Raw genomic sequence first — 9,088 nt, 5'->3', positions numbered from 1 at the left:
AAAAAAAAAAAAAAAAAAAAAAAAAAGGTCAATTTGTCACGGTGCTAGCTAGTAGGACAATCTCGCAAAAGTGGCGTTCCCTTGTTGGTCGCACATTTTTTTTTTCGGAATATTGTGAAAATTATATACATGAATCCTTGGTTCAAGCTGAATGAAATCATATAACACAACACAAATTTACTAGGAATGTGAGCGTGGTTAGCAAAAAACTAAAAAAACGAACAAACCCTTTGTTGCCAAGGAAATCCCAGAAATTACTTTTGCCGATTTTTCTAAAAATTACATTAACTTGTTCATCATCCTGAGATGGCCAAAAAATAAAATGGTTGCTATGGAGATAAAACCAACAAATGAGAAGAATTTTCGATTTTTTTTGTATGAATTTGTCACATGGAGCTCTGAACAGGGTAGGAAGGGCAGATTGAGGGGTTGGGTAACATTATTTGCACCTTTAAAGGGTAACCAAACAAGTTAGAGTTTAGGCTGACTCCACCCACAGTCGAAAACTGAAAATCCAGTCAGAGGGGTGGGGCTTAGGGGCAGGACTGTTATCATTACTGGAGCTGGAGATTATGACGAGGGCCTAAATGGTTTGACCAGTCACGGAATTCAACTGTAACACCTTGTTTTTACCTGTAGGAGGTAGCACAGACGGTTTTAGACGTTTTTTGTTAGAATTATACAAGTTTATTTTAAATTGTCAAAAATGTACAGGTTTTACAGGTAAAGAAGTGGATTTAGGGTTTATTTATTGCCTTTCTGAATTTGTTTTAGTTATCATCAGAGGTATTAATCTGAGTATCGATAATATCAATACCTAGGTGAAGTGTCGTTACTAGCGTGACAAGGTTGAATATTTGTATTTGCCAAAAGTGTCCTTTGTTTTTTTCATACATTTAATTAACAAAAAAGTGTATATCTGAAATTATTAGATTACACAATATTTGAAGAAGTATCAATTTCAATACCAATATCGCGATACTAGCCCTGTATCGATACCCAAATTCCCAGTATACCCCACCCTTAGTGATCATTGTTGGTTTTTCTTTCATTAACAGAGACACATTAATCATTTAGTCTAATTGGACTTTTGCTAGTTTCTTCATCAGTTTTGTTGGAAAAATCGCCTTTTTCCATTTCCACTACAGCCTTCTTAGGACTTTTCGGCAGCAGCATCCCCAGGTAACCTCACAGAGTTGACTCTGGGCAGCTCTGTGCCCTCCTCAGTCTGCCTCAGGCTATCGTGTCCATTCGGCCTCCTCTTCCGTTGTTTTCCCAGCTCATAACTCTGCCCGGGCTTCTACGTGGTTAGCTTCGGCAGCCTTCCCGCTTCATTTTCTTCATCCTCCACGCTGTTATCCTCAGCAGACCGAGCTGTCTTCCCCAGCTTGATGCAGATGTGTCTTTTCGGATTCCCCGGACCTGTGTTGGAGCCTGAGGCGCGGAGCTACAAGAAGCTTTCGACAAGTTTTCGTTGAGACAGTGAGGAGATACTGACCCGTAGTGGGGTTTTCAGTTGGTGGAATCTTTCAAATGTGAACTTTTGGTAGGAGAAAATCATACAATTTACGTTTGTCATTAATATTTATAGCAGGAAAAAATGCGCAACAATTATAGGATTTCACTAAATTGCACATCTTTTTTCATAATTCCTCTTTTGGATATGAGCTGCGTAAATTTAGATTACCAATGTAGTCACTACGTAGAAAGAATAATGATTATCCCATTAAATCAAGCCAGCATTACAGCAACAATAAGCCCCTTTAGCTTTATTCTCTCCACAGATCACACGTGAAAGCCATCCGCGCTCCTTCCGCATTGGATCGTTAAAGCTGTAACTCATAAAGCTGCACTTTAAAATGTGCAGTCATGGCACAACAGGGGGGGAAACACAGCCCCACGGTGGGAGATAACTATGATTAATGCTACATATCTTTAACCGCATTATGGAAAAAAAATCATAACAGAAACATTCAAATTCTAATTGCACATTACACAACAGCAGCAGGATGGTATTAGGATGTAAATAAAGCGTCTGAAATTAAAAAGGGTAATATGTTACAGTAATTATTTGGGATTAGTATTTCCTTGTTGGGTAGATGTACTTTGAAGCAGCAGTTTAATATGAGGATGCCAAATATTTTATCCAGGAAAGAAATGAAGTGTTTCAATATGATGTTAGGTTTTTGTACACAAAAAGTTTATCCAACTTGGGTAAGTACTCTGTTCATTGTGTATGGCGCCCCAGCCAGGAAGGCCAAGTGGGCTCCATGTGGTTTAAAAGTGGGCCCCATATGGTTTAAAATGGGCCCCATGTGGTTTAAAAGTGGGCACCATATGGTTTAAAAGTGGGCCCCATATGGTTTAATAGTGGCCCCCATATGGTTTAAAAGTGGGCCCCATATGGTTTAAAAGTGGCCCCCATATGGTTTAAAAGTAGGCCCCATATGGTTTAAAAGTGGGCCCCATGTGGTTTAAAAGTGGGCCTCATATGGTTTAAAATTGGCCCCCATATGGTTTAAAACTAGGTCCCATGTGGTTTAAAAGTGGCCCCATATGGTTTAAAAGTGGCCCCCATATGGTTTAAAAGCGGCCCCCTTATGGTTTAAAGTGGGCACCATATGGTTTAAAAGTGGGCGCCATATGGTACAAAAGTGGCCCCCATATGGTTTAAAAGTGGGCGCCATATGGTTTTGAACTGGGCCCCAGTTGTCCACAATTTCCGTAGTGGCCCCACCTGTTGGCTCAAATTGGCTCTGTTACCCTGCTATCAGCGACCCTGCTAGCTCTGGTAGCCCCTGGGTCGTGGCGCTCGCTACACTGTCCACCAGGCGACTGGCTAACATAGCGAGAAAGCCTACTGAGTGCCTACTTAAGCCCATGTGGGCAAAGAAAGGGGGGCCACCATGACTAACCATAACTTTTTTGCCGTGAGCAAGACCAAAGAGCTGTCAAGGGACACCAGGGACAAGATTGAGAAATAATAAAAAAATATAACAAATGCAATATTAGTGATTATCTCCTTTTACCTAATAAACAAATGCATTTGACAATGGTTAGGAAACAGCCCACATTTTCTGGTAATCTATATGGGGCCCACTTGGCCTTCCTGACTGGGCAACACATTCTCACTCCCAACTCGTCACATATTGACGTTTGGTTAAGGCCCCTTCCATGTCACTTTGTGACATTTTGGGTGTCCTAAACTTGTTACTTTTTGACGTGCTGGCTGTACGTAAAATCATGGGTCTGCAACCCTTGGACGCATCCAGTACTGATACCCTAACTCAGTGCCATAGTTACCGATACCATAACCTTTACCCATTACTAGTTTGCGTCTGGTACCGCATCCGGTTTGCGCCCGGTACAACGTCTGGTACCGCTTTGGGTCTGGTACCGTGTCAGATTAAGGTAACAGGTTCTGGTTCGCGGCCAGAAAAACGACGACTTTGGGACACCCAAAACGTCAAAAAGTGATCCGGAGGGTTCCTTAACCAAACGTCAACAACTTGGGAGGGAAAATGTGCTGGGTTGGGGCACCATTTATTTATCAGCATTCATTTCAATTGAAAAATGCCATTAGACCACATCAACCCTTGTGCTATCCTATGGGGTCCAGATGACCCCATCCTTATATTGATGTGGGATCCCTCCCATGACAAAGGTGGACAAGGGTTAAAGGATTTCATGTCTACCACGGACCAGTGAAGATAAAAATTCCTTTAAAACAAAAGTTCCGCCTGCTTTCTTGTGGGGTTCAGATGACCCCACTTTAGCACAAGGGTTACAAAGACCAAAAACACAATTTTCATTGAAGCGGGTCTTCAATAAATATTATGGATCTTAATTGGGCCCCTTCTATCTGTTCTCAAATAAGTAAAGAAATATCAATTGTTGCAGTTCCTTTTTTTCAGTCCAATATTGTAGATTGTTTCAATGTTTATTGTTTCATTTTCTATATATGGCACAAAGGAGCAAGCAATGTTTAGCAAGTTTTATGGTATGCAGTAAATTTTCGAGTCCAAGTTCTTCCTATTTATCCCAGATTGACTCTTTAAGCTTATGACTATACCCATTAGGTTTGTTGAGCACTTCCCAGTATTTTTTTTATTTTTATTTTTATAAACGTTTGATATCTGTGGAAAAAAGCTTTTAATGTTTGAACTTACTTGTAGGAGGGATTCCCTCTGGCCAAAACTTCCAATGACACTAAAGTAAGACTAAACTGAAAAAAGTGAAATATTGGATCAATTAACCAAAGTTCTGTAATTTGTTACATTTAAAAATATTAGTTTATATCAAGTTAATATTTTGAGTTGATGGATAACTCAACTCAAAAACTTTACTTGAAATAGCATGTTTTAAATGCAACAAATTAGAGAACCTTTGTTAATTGATCTAATGTTTCACTTTTTTCAGTGTAAATATGTAATAAAAAACACCTATCCACACCCTTAAACAGTCAGACTGCAACTCTTCCAAAGAGCTATCAAGGGACACCAAGGACAAGATTGAGCAACTATTAGAAAATTAAATAAAGACAACATTAATGATAATCTCCTTTGACCGGGATCTCTATGGAAGATCTCGTCTGGTGAGGTACAAATTCCTTTGACAATGGTGAGAAAAATACCCCAGAACTACATGGGGATAACTAGTCAATGACTTAAAGAGAACTAGGACCACAGGTACAAAGGGTACTATTAGTAACACACCGCATTGTCAGTGATTTAAATCCTACTGCGGTCCAAAGACCTCTGTAGGATGCTAAGATCTGCTAAGAAGAATAGACCAAAAATAGCAGCAACAGTGTGTTTGAATCTAGTGAAGACCAATAGAAAATGTTGGACCTCTTCTCTTGGCAACCAGGGTTACATTGAGGCGTACTGAAGTGGTAATTGAGTAAATGCCTATTTTCTGACATATTTTAAAATTAGACCATTTGATTGTGATTTCCTAATTTGTTTTATATACATTCTGCCTCAGTTAAAATCTAAGATGATCATTACAGACCTCGCATTTGTTTAAGTGAGACAACTTTCAGAATCAGTTACTTTCTTAAATCACAAAACTAAACAAAAACAGACTCAAAATGAAGGTAATGATTAAATCTAGAGATGCGCTGAAGTTGTATGAGCCAGACCTTGAATCACCAGTTCTGACTAATTAGCAGTGAGTAAAGCAGAGACATCAGGAAACCCAGCAGGGTGGTAGATCTCAAGGACCAGACTATCCTATAGGGGTAATCCTATTTTCTTTGCTCATTTAAAGACACACTCCAATAAAAACAGGTTTTGGCATTTTTAAAATGTTCTTGTGGGCTTTTTCTGATGATGGAGGGCATATCTAAAGGCTCAAATTGGATTTCTGAGTATTTCAAATTACTGTGAATAAGGAGGAGATGAAAAAAAAAACAGTTTGAAAAAGAGTGTATTTGTTTTGTGTGAAATTCGCTGGGCGGGCCATAAGCTCCCCGTGCTTTTCCTTTTCCATCACTTGTAGACAACTAAATCCATGTAGGTCTTTGCTATTAAAACTTTATGTCTGGATAACTCCAAGACTTTTCACTATTTTTGTTGCATAGGTAATGTTAGGTGTGATTTGAATTTAGCCCTGCTATTGATACTCGATGGGTTCTTAGCAAGAATCAATCTCCTATTTCATTTTAAGAGGCTTTAAAATGTTGTACTTGTCATTCTTTGGTGAGACTTTCCTTTGGAGGTACATAGGGGGCGTGTTTTGCAAGATTGGCTGTCGTGAACACCAATGTGCCTGGCAGCTACTTGAATTATTTAATTTTTGTTCTGTTATTTACAAAACTTTTGCACCGAATTTTTACAGAAAACTCGAATTCAATTAGTGTCACTGCTTATCAAAGACATAGTATTACTGATTTCAGCAATGTTGCACAAAAGGGTCTATTATTTGTTGCACAAAAATAAGACATGAGATACTTTTTACCAATCATTGCAGTATCGTGATTTTTATCAATATCGTGAGCCATGTGTTGTGAATTGTGAGGTAATAGTGATTCTCAACTTTAGTACATTTGTACCCCACCAGATGAAACAATGTTTGATGCCCTTGTATTTATCTCATCTTTACTCAATCGTCTTCATGGTGTCCTTCGACAGCTCTTTGGTTTAGTCCACAACTCAGAAGCAAATTTCTAATTATCTGCAGAAACTATGTCCTAAAAAACAAATCTATTTTTTTTTAAATGTTGGCTAAAAACAGTATATAAATGAATAAAAGACCACTGTGAACACTGAAAATAGATCAAAAGATGATTAGAGAATTGATCTCTTATAAAATCAAGTCTCCAATCGTTAACAGCAATGATACTGCTGTTCATGTTCACTATTGTTAACATTGAGCTTGACAGATAATTGAAATTCGATTGGTGTCAATGCTTGTCAAAGACATAGTATTACTGATTTCAGCAATATACGACAAAAGTGCCAAACATTTGTAGCACAAAATAAGACATAAGTTGTTTATTATGATTGTGCTCAAGCTAAAAAACATATGGGGTATATTTTCCCCCCAAAATATGTGTTTTTCTATATAATGTGAGTTATTAGAGATAATTTTGAGTAAATGTCGTAGTATCGCGATATAATCGATATCGTGAGCCATGTATCGCATATCGTATCATGAGGTACCCAATGATTGCCAGCTCTAGTGCATTTGTACCCCTTCAAATGAAATAATGCTCTTGTATTTACTTCAGAATTACTCAATTTTTTTCATGGTGTCCTTTGACAGCTCTTTAGTTTAGGCCACAACTCAGAAGCGAACTACAGCCAGTCTGCAGAAACTATGTCCTAAAAAACAAAATTACAATTGTTTTGGCCAAAAAACAGTATGAAAATGAAAAACAGACCACTGGGAAGACTTTCAAAATAGATCAAAAGATGATTAGAGACTTGATGTCTTATGCGAGTGGCACTTCTGGCTGTTAATGTTTATTATTGTTAACAGTGAGTTTTTGTGGTATTTGTTGCATAAAAGACAAGTTGTTTATTATGATCATGTGCAAGCTAAAAAAAAAATAAATGGGGATACATTTTTCTAAAAAAATGTGTGTTCTTCTATATATTGTGAGTTATTACAAATTATCGCAATACCATCTATATTGTGAGGTATGTATCGCATCGTATCATGAGGTACCCAATGATTCCCAGCTCTACTGCATTTGTACCCCATCAGATGAGATAATATTTGAAGCTCATGTATTTATTTCATTATAACTCAATTGTTTTCATGGTGTCCTTCGACAGCTCTTTGGTTTTGCCCGCAACTCAGGAGCGATGAAGTACTACCGCTTGGCTGTTAATGTTTATTATTGTTAACAGTGAGTTTTTGTAGTATTTGTTGCATAAAATAAGACAAAAGTTGTTTATTATGATTAGCTAAAAAAATAAATGGGGATACATTTTTCAAAAAAAAATATGTGTTCTTCTATATATTGTGAGTTATTACAAATTATTGCAATACCATTGATATTGGCATGTATCGTATCATGAGGAACCCAATGATTCCCACCTCTAATGCATTTGTCAGATGAAATAATACTTGAAGCTCTTGTAACTCAATTGTTTTAATGGTGTCCTTCGACAGCTCTTTGGTTTTGCCCACAACTCAGAAGCGAATTTCTAATGAAGTACTGCCACTCGGCAGAAACTACATCCTAATTTTGGCTAAAAACAGAATAAAAATGATTAAAAGATCACACGGTAGATCAAAAGACGACTGTAGATGACTTGATACCTTATGAGAACAATTTAAAACAAATAAAAACTACTTGTGTTATAGTAAAAAAAAGCCATTCTCCCAATGCCTCAGGCCAAAAGATAAGGCATTTTGATGGAGCCATTTTAAACATCCGTCTTGCTTCTTTCTGGAGAATGCGGGTTAAACAGCCTGTCAAGGTGACACGCTGCAATTAAACAGCAGAGGTGTGCTGGAGATGAGCTGTCATCGCCGAGCGGTGTCACGGCTACACGGGGGCAGCTTTAAGTATAATTGCTAAAGGCTTCTGGGATGGAGCTGGGGGCTTCCTCTGGACGATTTTAGAGGGGTAGGGGGCTTGTAACACGCTGACAAATGGTTGCACAATCAAATTAACAGCAACTTTCCCCTTTTCCACGCTGCCTGTCCAGAAATGTTGACATCCAATTATGGTCCATTATTCCAGCGAGTAAAATGAACATAGATTTTGTGTTTCCTTACAGATATTGTTTCTAATGCAGAGGTCCCCTGCTTGTATAGAGAAACTAGATGTGTCTATTAATTGAAGCTCAGAGATGAACTGAGAGAGGAAAAAAAAAAAAGAACTGTTCATAAACAGTGTTTACTTTAAGCAAGCCATCGTCTTATTAGTATTAATAGCAGTGACTTCAGAAAGCTCATATTCTGCCACTGGACAGTTTTGTATTATTTATGATTGAAATGAAAGCAGCGGTGGAGGAGCGCTGCATAGCAAACGATGTTGCCCATACCAGTTTACATAACCAACACTTGGGTAAACAGCAGATTAAGAGCAGCACGGGGGCCAAGATATAAAAAAAAGAAAAAAATGAGAGCAAAATGTTATATCCACACATCAGCCTGTTTGAAGCGAGCTTTTGGAGGAAGCTGCGAGAGAACACTGCGGACCTTTTCATACAGCTGGTCTTCATCTGCAAGTCCTTTTGAGCATGAAAGCGTGGCACAGTTCAGCTTCCCATCTCCACTGCAGCTCCTATCATGCTAATCCTAAGAAGTCGGGTCTAAATAGGCACGCCGTAGCTTGAGAGGCTCCTCGCCTTAATTAAAGAGACCATCTGTTAAATTACATTATTGAAGCTGTTAGCGTGTACATTAAGGCATAGGACGGAGAACTTTTTATTTTTTTATTTTTTGCCTTGATTTTTCACACAGCGGGGTGTTAAATCAAGCAAAAATAACCTAGGATCTGTCTCAAGGCCTTAAGGGCCCCCCCGTTGACTGCAAAAAGCAAGAGGAACTGCAAGATCAAAAAAAAAAAAAAAAAAACCTCTCACTAATGGTAAATACATTTTAGAACACTTTGTAAATAAGCAAA

This window comes from Oryzias melastigma, linkage group LG2 (genome assembly GCF_002922805.2).
Source record: "Oryzias melastigma strain HK-1 linkage group LG2, ASM292280v2, whole genome shotgun sequence".
Taxonomy (NCBI): domain Eukaryota; kingdom Metazoa; phylum Chordata; class Actinopteri; order Beloniformes; family Adrianichthyidae; genus Oryzias; species Oryzias melastigma.
This window is presented reverse-complemented; position numbering follows the sequence as displayed.